The sequence below is a fragment of the Papaver somniferum genome, chromosome 11, assembly GCF_003573695.1.
Source record: "Papaver somniferum cultivar HN1 chromosome 11, ASM357369v1, whole genome shotgun sequence".
Taxonomy (NCBI): domain Eukaryota; kingdom Viridiplantae; phylum Streptophyta; class Magnoliopsida; order Ranunculales; family Papaveraceae; genus Papaver; species Papaver somniferum.
The window spans coordinates 76,975,197-76,985,621 of record NC_039368.1 but is presented as its reverse complement, the minus strand read 5'-3'; the positions used below and the strand labels follow the sequence as shown (position 1 = coordinate 76,985,621).

The 10,425-nt window shown below is 37.0% G+C and overlaps 1 pseudogene; it reads right to left on the bottom strand.

Moving 5' to 3' along the window:
- Positions 1-188: 188 nt before the first annotated feature.
- Positions 189-1,937, bottom strand: LOC113324600 (annotated as a pseudogene).
- Between the last annotated feature and the right edge of the window lie 8,488 nt (positions 1,938-10,425).

The window sequence follows — 10,425 nt, the reverse complement described above, 5'->3', positions numbered from 1 at the left end:
AAATCACCAACAGAAAGATGCTATCTTTGTGCAACATGACAAATAACAAGAGGAATCCAAAATGGGTCATGCTTCTTAAAACAAATGGTTTTTAGAGGACCACCAAAGCATTTGCTTTACATTCAAAAACTGTTTGCACTGCTAGGAAATTCAAGAAGCTGCATGCTAAATAAACAAAAATAAGTTCTACAGTTCCCTAAATTCCAAACTCTTTCAAGCTTCAAGCAGTGTAACGGTTCCAGTCATGGACTTTGAAGTTATCAACAAGTCTAAAAACCTCAGACATTGGTGTACATCCAGACTGCACTGCTGGGACAATCACCCGAGCTCCAACAGAATTTGCACTCCCACGCAGAGGATTTTTCACAAATGGTTCTGCTGGGACAATCACCCCAACTTCCTTCCTTACCCGCAAATTTGCAACATAAACCTTAACATGATTCTGCGCTTCTGGACCTTGCCGTCCCTTAGAAATCTTCATCTCCCCAGTTGCTGTTGTCATTATCACTGCCGTATTACGGTAACGAATTCCATCTGCCGTGAAAACTCCTGATTGCTCAATATCTGTGGTCCCTTCAGCGTTTTGTTCAGTTGCAAGGTCTTGACTAAACCAAACAGCACTACCATTATCACCTACATCATGTTTCAAATCTAATAACTCTTAATTTACAACGCTTTCATCTCTTGCGGGATCTAATTTCTTCTGCAATAATTTGGTGTGAAAGGAATGTCATCAGATTAGCAAACAAGAGACCTAACTGACTCCAGAATCATTGAGGTGAAAAGTTTAAGCTTATTATCGCAAACTGCTCGGTCAATCTGGTGCTTAATGCTGATAGGAGAGCGGCAAGGGTCTAGTCAGTGTCTCTGGACTCTGGAGAAATTGGGCCAGACTGTTTTCATTTTTCCATCAATAAAATTTTAACTCCAGTGTTCCATGGCTTACAAATGAAAAATATTACTCCCACCGTCTAAGTTATAGAGGTGGACAAGTAGTTTTTGCTTGTCTTGAGTTCATATTTCTAGGTTATTTTTGACATATATGTCCTTATGAATGTTGCATAGGTATCACCATAATTAATTCGATGTCTCTGTAGGAGTGAGATATCGCACATGTTAGTAAGTATGCGAAGTGAAGACTATATAACTTAAACGAGGAAGATCGCACACGGCAAGATTGAGATCACATAATGGATGATGTCAGCAAAGTCACGAGTAAAGTATGAAGATCTGTGCGAAGTGTAGTCTGTGCGAGAGCGAGTGATTGTACATGAGCGAGTGTATCACATAGAGATTCCGAAAATAAAGGATCTCTTAGCAGTCATCCACTATGTAAGATCTTATATAAAGAGGAGAGGTTATTACTTGTGGGGAGATCTAGTTAGTGAGTGTTAGACAAGAAATTAGAAGAGAGAAAGTAAATTTAGGAACAAGTAAGATTGTTGTAATACTTGTATCCATCTTGTAAACCGACTTAAGTCTTGATAATCAATGAAGAGTTTAATGATGATTACCTAATATTGATTATAGTTATAGTGGTGTGTGGTTGTGAGGAAACTTGCAACTACATTTTTGGCGCTAGAAACAGGTTTGGGTGATAAATCCTGTTAGAAAGTTTACAAAATCTTGAAAAAGAAGATAGATCTGAAGATTTAAGAAAAACTAAGAAAGAACAATAAAGAATCTATGGAAAAAGTAAGAATCGTAACAATACAAAGAAGAGGTAGAGATATGCAGTGTAACTCTATAAACAAAGAATCAATCTCTGATGCGGATTTTCAAGCGGGAATAACTGGAAGGATTCATAAGCGAAATCACGAAGGAAAGAAGGTGGAAACGGTAGAAAAGGAGTCTCCATTAAAAGAATGGGAAAAAGTGGAGATTACATTTGCAGCAGATAAAATTCCAGAAGAAAATCTAAACCAAATAAAATCCATTGGTAATCACAGTTACAGCTGAACGAGGAAAAAATATTGCGATCAAAAAGAAATCAGAGGAATGGATGATCGATAGAACGCTGATAGATACAAGAAGCGGAGTTGATATCTTATTTTATCGCACATTCAAAGCAATGGGATACGAAGATGCAGAGATGACACGTCCAACTTATAATATACATGGATTCAATAAAGCAGTCACAAAACCAAAAGGGGAAATTGTGATGCGAATATTACTGGGAGAAATAGAAACAAAGATAACACTATATGTGATTGATATAGAATCATCGTACAACATGTTATTGGGAAGGCCATGGGTGCATGCGATAACGGCTGTAGTATCAACATTGCATCAATGCATCAGATTCCCAATTCCAAGTGGTATAGGTGAAATTAAAGGAGATTTTATGAGTGCGAAGATTTGCAATCGCACATATGCACGAAATTATGAAGGAAGAGCAAAAAATCGAAAAGAACGATGGAGAAAAGAAAAAGAACTAAAAAAAGAGGATGAGCTTCGGACATATATGATCAGAGCGAAGGATGGAAAAGTAATACCAAGTGAAGTACCAATGAAGGAAGGTGAACAGATTAAAGAAATTAAAGGACCAACACCAATGGGAGAACCAAAAGCAAACTTTACTACAGTTGAACCAACAAAAGAGATAAACGTTGGATCCGAAGACAAGCCAAAGATATTAAGAATAGCAACTAAAATGGATAAAGAAGAAGAAGAAATAAACATAAATATCTTGCAAGAATATAACGATATCTTCGCGTGGAGTATGGAAGAAATGCCAGGAATAGATCCGTCTGTCGCATGCGATAAATTGGACATTAATAAGAATGTAAGGCCGTTCAAACAAAGAATAGGGAAAATTGCAATTGATTATCATCCTCAAATAGAAGCGGAGTTGCAGAAGATGCTGGATGCAGGAATTATAAGGCCAGCAAAACATCCAAAATGGATAGCAAACATGGTAGTCGTACCAAAAAAGAATAAGGGGATAAGAATCTGCATAGGCTTCACCGATTTAAATAAAGCGTGTCCTAAAGACAGGTTTCCTTTACCAGATATCCCTCAAATGGTAGAATCGGCATCCGGAAATGGCAGAGTCTCGATGCTGGATGGGTATAAAGTCTATAATCAAATCCCCTTGGCTGAAGAAGATCAAGAACATACTGCTTTCTTCGTACCAAGAGGTTTATACTGCTATACAAAAATGCCGTTTGGATTGAAGAATGCGGGTGCGACGTATCAAAGAATAGTGGAGAAAGTATTTGAAAATTGGATACATAAAACATTAGAGGTGTATGTAGATGACATGCTAATTAAGAGTAAAGAGACGAAGGATCATGTTGACGATTTGCGAGAAATATTTGAACATATGCGACAATTCAATATTAAAGTGAATCCAGAAAAATGTGTGTTTGGTGTATCATCAGGAAAATTTTTGGGTTACATAGTATCAAAAAAAGGAGTAGAAGTTGATCCAGAAAAAGTACAGGAAGTTAGAGATATGCCTCCCCTTGCAACGGTGAAAGATGTTCAAAAACTAAATGGGTTGATAGCACCGTTGGGAAGGTTTATCTCGCGTTCTTCGGATAAGTGTAAACACTTTTTCAACATATTAAATAAGGGAACCAAATTTGAGTGGACGGAAGAATGTGATAAAGCATTACGAAGCATAGAAAAATTACTTGGTGAATTTATCCATTATGCAAAAGGCGAAGCCAGGAGAGGAATTGTTACTCTATTTAGTATCAACATCGCATGCATTAAGTGCAGCATTGTTACGTTCGGATGAAGGAATATAAAAACCAGTATATTATATAAGTAAAACATACAACTCAGCAGAGAAAAATTATTCAAAAATTGAAAAATTAATTCTCGCACTGGTGTATGCATCATTCAAGCTTCGCATTTATTTCCAAGCTCATAAGATAAAGGTATTAACAAGAGTGCCAATTGAAGCCACAATGAAGAATTCAAAAAGATCAGGGAGAGTTGAAAGGTGGAATACACAATTAGGAAACTATGAAATTGGTTATGAAATTTTATCTTCACCAAAATTTCAAGTTATCGCAGAGTTTCTCGCAGAGTTTCCAATAGAAGAAGATGAATATGTAGAAGATATGATGGAAGTGGATGAAGAACATGGGAATCCTAAAGACTTATTAACTGATCGAAATCCAAATAGATGGGAGATATTATTCGATGGATCATCCAATGGAAAAGGGAATGAAATTGGTATTGTATTCATTTCACCAACAGGAGCACGAATGGCTTACTCATTCAGGTTGGAATTCGCATACACAAATAATGAAACTGAATATGAAGTAGTGGTGTGTGCACTAAAACTAGCCATTGAAATGAAAACAGAAGATACGCGAATAACTTGTGATTCCCAATTGGTAATTCGTTAGATAGAAGGTACATATAGTACAAATGAACTATCTTTACAAAAATACAGGAAGCTGGTTATGGAGTTAGCAGTGCGAATTCCAAAAATAAGATGGAGACATATATGCAGAAAGGACAATAGACTCGCAGATGCATTGGCCTTCATACCATCCATGTTAGTAGATCCGGTTGCAAGGGACATCAAAATACAAACACTTTTTTTAACATATATAGAAAAAGGTGAAGAAAAACAAACAAATGTGATGCTAGTAGAAGATACAGAGGAGGAAAATGTGAGTGAAGATAAGGATTGGAGAACTGAGATCCATTTGTATTTAGAAAAGGGAGAAGTACCAAGAAAAAGGTTAGAAGCACATAAATTAAAAAGTCGTGCGACAAATTACGAATTAAGAGATGGTGTGATTTATAGAAGATCATTTCTTGGACCTTCGCTCAAATGTCTTATGCGAAAACAAGGCATGGAAATATTAAAGGCATTACACTATGGAGATGCTGGCAATCATAGTGGAGGAAGGTCACTCGCATACAGAGCAAAGATTCAAGGATACTATTGGTCGTACATGCATGAAGACGCAAAACAAGTCTCAAGATGATGCGAAGAATGTCAGCGTCATGGCAAAAATACATGCACCCGGAGCAATGTTAAATACATCAACAAACGTATGGCCCTTTGGAAAATGGGGAATAGACATTGTTGGACCTTTCGTACCAGGAACAGGACAAAATAGATACTTAATCGTCGCAACAGATTACTTCACAAAGTGAGTAGAGGTAAAGGCGGTTCAACATATTCGAGACAAGGACATATTCACATTCATTTTTGAAAATATTATATGCAGATTTGGCATTCCTGCACAGCTGGTATCTGATAACGGGAAACAGTTTGAAGGCGAAAATATAGAAATGTTGCTTAATGCGTTCAAAATTCAAAGTGGAAAATCTATTCCTTTATACCCACAAAGCAGCGGAAAAGTAGAGGCAACAAACAAAATGATCGCAGAAACTTTGAAGAAGAAGTTAGAGGGGCATAATAAAGGGTGGTGCGAACAAGTGCATAATGTAGCATGGGATTACATAACGACAAGGAGGGAAGCAATAGGAATGTCACCTTTCTGTTTGACATATGGGGCAGAGGCAGTGTTACCAACAGAAGTCATTATTCCTACCACAAAGAAAGAAGCCTGGGAGAAGAACCTAATCGCAGATCTCATTTTAACAAAACTGGATGATCTAGAAGAAACAAGAGAAATCGCTTTACAACATATGGAAAATTATCAAAGAAGACTAGACCGAGAATACAACAAGCGAGTTAAAATAAGAGAGTTTCAGCCAGGTGAATTAGTGTTACGCGAAATTCCAATTTACCAGAAAGGAGGAGATGGGAAGTTAGAAAAGAAGTGGGATGGACCTTATATAATAAAACGGGTAGTTGGAAATGGAGCTTATCCTTTAATGGATCCATAGGGAAGAGATACAGGTCGTAAACTAGATCGACCTTGGAATAGGCTATACTTAAAGAAGTATTATCCATAGAAGCTTGCGAGATAAATCGCACAAATACAAAGTTAAGCAAGGATGTGATATCGAATATAATAAGTGAATGCGCATATTTCATTAAGAATTAAGAAATTTTTCTTGAAAGAAAAATAAGACCTTGATATAAGGCAACAAAAATGATATTTATTATCAGATAGACTAGGAATCCGAATGTGGCGTGCAACCTAGTTCGCATACAGGCAAGAGGCAAAAGAATATATAAAAATAAGACATATCGCACGTCATAGTCGGAGAAACCTAGAAAGCATGACTCAAGGGAAAGCAATACCGACCCTGGAACTTGAGTTGTGGAGATTTGGGGTGAGAATAAACGAAAATGCCCATCCGGGAGAGATACCTTAAATTTCAGTCTAAGATAATAATCTTAGATTGAGAGCCTAAGGTGGGAAAGTCTCTCTCAAGGAGTGCAGAAACTCGATCAGGGAGCCAAGGTAGCCGGTTGAGTCAATAGTGCACGGGGAGTCTGGAGCGTACCTTTCCACTCTTAACAAGTCCTGACTATGATGCACTCAGTCGGAAGATACCCCACCTAGGGTGCAGTCTCACAACCATAAACCTCATCGGTAGTGTATGCGAGACTGCGAAATTAACTGGTTGTTGAATTACCGGATGGGAAGAGCCATAACCTTAACCCGGTAGAGGTAAGATTCCTTGAAGGGGCAATCAGAAAGGAAGATAAGGATGGCACCCTCCATTAGGGAGCTGAATTGTGTCAAAAGACGTAAATGTCATGAGAATTACGGGAGTATTAAGACTTGTCATATTTATGCGATAAAACCTGAAGAGGTAATAATACAAGAAAAAGGTAAGACGAGATCAATGGGTCGATACACTACAGTGTAAAGGCTGCCTGCGATATCGTCGCACAGAAATAAGGCAAGCTAAGACCTTTACATAGGAAGTCATAATAAGACCTCATGAGAAAAATTATATAGGCTAATTATCGTTTTGCAGGTAAAATTCAAAGACATAATACTGCACACTTGTTTCATACAAGAAATATAATAAGAGACAAGTATGGGAATTGAAGTAACAAAATATTATCTTTCTTGTAACAAACAAGTTTAAAACATAAGTACATCAAAACAAAGAAGGGAAATCTGGATGAAAAGAAAACTAAGAATGCTCAACAACGACATTTTTCTCAACCAAGGAGCATCCATACTGGGCCCAGGATCCTCAATTTCAGCATTGGTTTCGCTCACAGGCTTGTCCTTCTCAAGATGATCTTCTTCACCCTCTTTCGCTCTTTCATCATCACTCACAAAGTCATAATCACTGTCTGCTTCGGGATATTCTTCATCTTCGCCTATGGTAAGAGAAGGGATTTTTACTTCAGGAAGAGAGTTTCTTAGAAGAATTCCATTGATTACAGATTGAGAATTGGCATGAGCCTTGCGAATATCTCCTCTTTCAAGGTTTCTAGCATTGATCTCCAAAAAAATTTGTTGATATGCGCTCTGCCACGAGAAGCAGGAAGAGAAAACTCTAGGTTCGTACATTCTTTGCGAGCCTTGGATAAATCAGATCTCAATTGGGTAATAGAGGATTGATGCAATCTTCAGAATCTGCAAAGAGTAGTAAACAATATTAAATAAAAAATCTACATCAACAAGATGCGAAGAAATGACTAAAGAATAATGAGGCAGTCAACTATAGCTGACTACCTTCGCAGAAGTTAGAAAGAGCAAGGGTATTATCCTTCATATTTTTCATAGTCTTGTCAAACTCATCACCAACTGAACCACGAAGACGGGATCGAATCTTCTTTTCGTCAGCAGAGAGAGACTTATTCTTTTTCGTAAGGACATCGTGGGAATGCTTTAGATGATCATATTGTTCTTGAAGATGATTGTTCTTCACAGTCAGATTTATTTTAATTTGGATAATTCTTTCATTCTCAGACTTTAACTCCATAGATGATGTTTCATACTGCTCCTTTAACGAGCGAAGAGTTCGCGCTTGGTTATCGTTTATTTCATGAAGAATTGAATATTGGTGCGAAAACATCGCTTCCTTCTTCAAGAAAGAACGCTTCTCCTTAGAAAGAATACGATTTTCTTCTGATAAAGTTTCGTGTACCAGATCAGCTTCGCATGACAATTTAGAAAAGTGGGATATTTGACTATTTAATTCTTCTATTTCTTGAATGAGAATATTATTTTCATGGGTTAAATTGTTAATCTGATCAAGTGAATATGAATGATGGTTAGATAATTGATCTAGTTGAGTCTACAACTTCTTGTTATTCGCTTGGGTATTATCAGCAAGATATTGAAAATTATATTTTTCCCATATTCACTTCTGGTTTAAATCTTAATAAATGCATGGAGAAATGTACAAAAATGTGGAAAGGGGAAGAAATGTATAATAGAGTACAACAAGAAATTTGGATATGATGATAACTACCTCTAAGATTTCTATTTTCGCTACGAAGATTCTCGGCATCAACATTCGCAACTTCGAGTTCTCCTCTCAACTTTTGCACTTCCCGGAGTTCCCCTTTTAGTCTAGTGACTTCCTTTTCTAAAGAAGCATTCTGTTGCGAAAGTTCCAGCTGGGAACAACTATATTCAAAATTCCTTTCAGCTAAAATCATGTGACGATGAGAGTTCTAAAGAAGAAAGAAGATAGAGTTCAGAGATTAAGAAGTCATAATTAAAATAATATGAAAGAAGATAAAGTTAATATATGAAAGATAGTTACCAAGACATCTAGAGAAACGTGGAAACTAGGATCAATTTGAGAGGGGATCTCATTCCTTGTAGCTTTATCAGAAGGGAATTCACACATAAGCTTACTCAAAGCTGAACATATGCGAAGTTTGCAAGGATCATTGGTTAAAGATTGAGCAGAATTGATAATATCAGATAGAGATTGAGAAGCAGACTTCACACTATCCAAAGCTTTCTTACTCAGAGAAAGGGAATTTAGTAAAAAGGAGAAGATGAAGGAGAAGGAATAGACATAGAAGGGGAAGTCATGGAGAAATCTGTAGGGATAGACAAATCAGCAGGGTTTGGTTGAGAATCGGTATTGATGAACGAAGAGGAAGTTTGATCCATATCCAATACATTCGTAAAGGCAATAGTAGAAGCACCTTTTAGCCCTTGATCAGCAGCAGGTTCCTTTTCAGGAAAAAGTTCTTCAAAAGTAACAGAAGCATTCGCATCAGAAGCTTGAACTGGAGAAATAAAAATATTTTCCTCAGAAGTTTGAGTTGTTACAGGAGTAACAGGAGAATTTGTGTGCAAAGGTTTAACTGTTGTTATAGGGGTGACATCTCCGATATTAAAATCAAGAATAGAAAGGTTCGACTTAATCACAGTAAGCTTGCGAGATTTTTTAGTTTTAGGTCCTTTAGCGTCACCCATCTCAGAATTGGAAGTTTGCGAAAACAAAATAATTAAGAAATAGAGGCAACAATATTGTTTTAAAAAAATTGGGTGTTTCTTACTTCTTTGTTATGCGAAGCCTTCCTCTTATGCGATTCTTTACTCTCGACACCAGAAGAAGATTTAGAGGTTATTCTAAGAGCACTTAGAGAAGAACTTTTCCTGCAACAGTATGGGAATTGGGTTAGCCAAAAGTAACAGTTGTAATAAATAAATCATGATAGAAGAAAACAAACTTTGATTCGGGATTCATGATGATAAAATAGTAGCAGATAGCAGAAATAAAACAGCAGCAGCAACAAAAAGGAACATCAGCGACAAGAGAGAGAATAGAAGAGAACTGTAGTTGCAGACGATGAAAGAAAGAGGAAAGGATTATTTTCCACGAAGAATCAGTAAATAGGTAAAAGAATATGACCGGTTGCAAACGGTTGAACCAGTAAAAAGGAAGAAAATCAACACGTGTAAATAGATAAACTTGGATTCCGGAGAATTGTCAACAAAGCAAAATCTGAAATGACAAGCATGTGTGATAACATAGGGCGGGAGTTTCTCATATCGCTCACCCTGTAGAATAAGCGAAATGAGAAGAGGCAGACTGTAGGAGTGCGATATCGTACATGTTAATAAGTATGCGAAGTGAAGACTATATAACTTAAACGAGGGAGATCGCACACAGCAAGGTTGAGATGACGTAATGGATGATGCCAGCAAAGTCATGAGTAAAGTATGAAGATCTGTGTGAAGTGTAGTCTGTGCGAGAACGAGTGATTGTACATGAGCGAGTGTATCGCATAGAGATTCCGAAAATAAAGGATCTCTTAGTTGTCATCCACTATGTAAGATCTTATATAAAGAGAAGAGGTTATTACTTGTGGGGAGATCTAGTTAGTGAGTGTTAGACAAGAAATTAGGAGAGAGAAAGTAAATTTAGGAGCAAGTAAGATTGTTGTAATACTTGTATCCATCTTGTAAACCGACTTAAGTCTTGATAATCAATGAAGAGTTTAATGATGATTACCTAATATTGATTATAGTTATAGTGGAGTGTAGTTGTGAGGAAACTTGCAACTACAGTCTCTAGCATTGGGAATATAGAAAGGGATAAAAC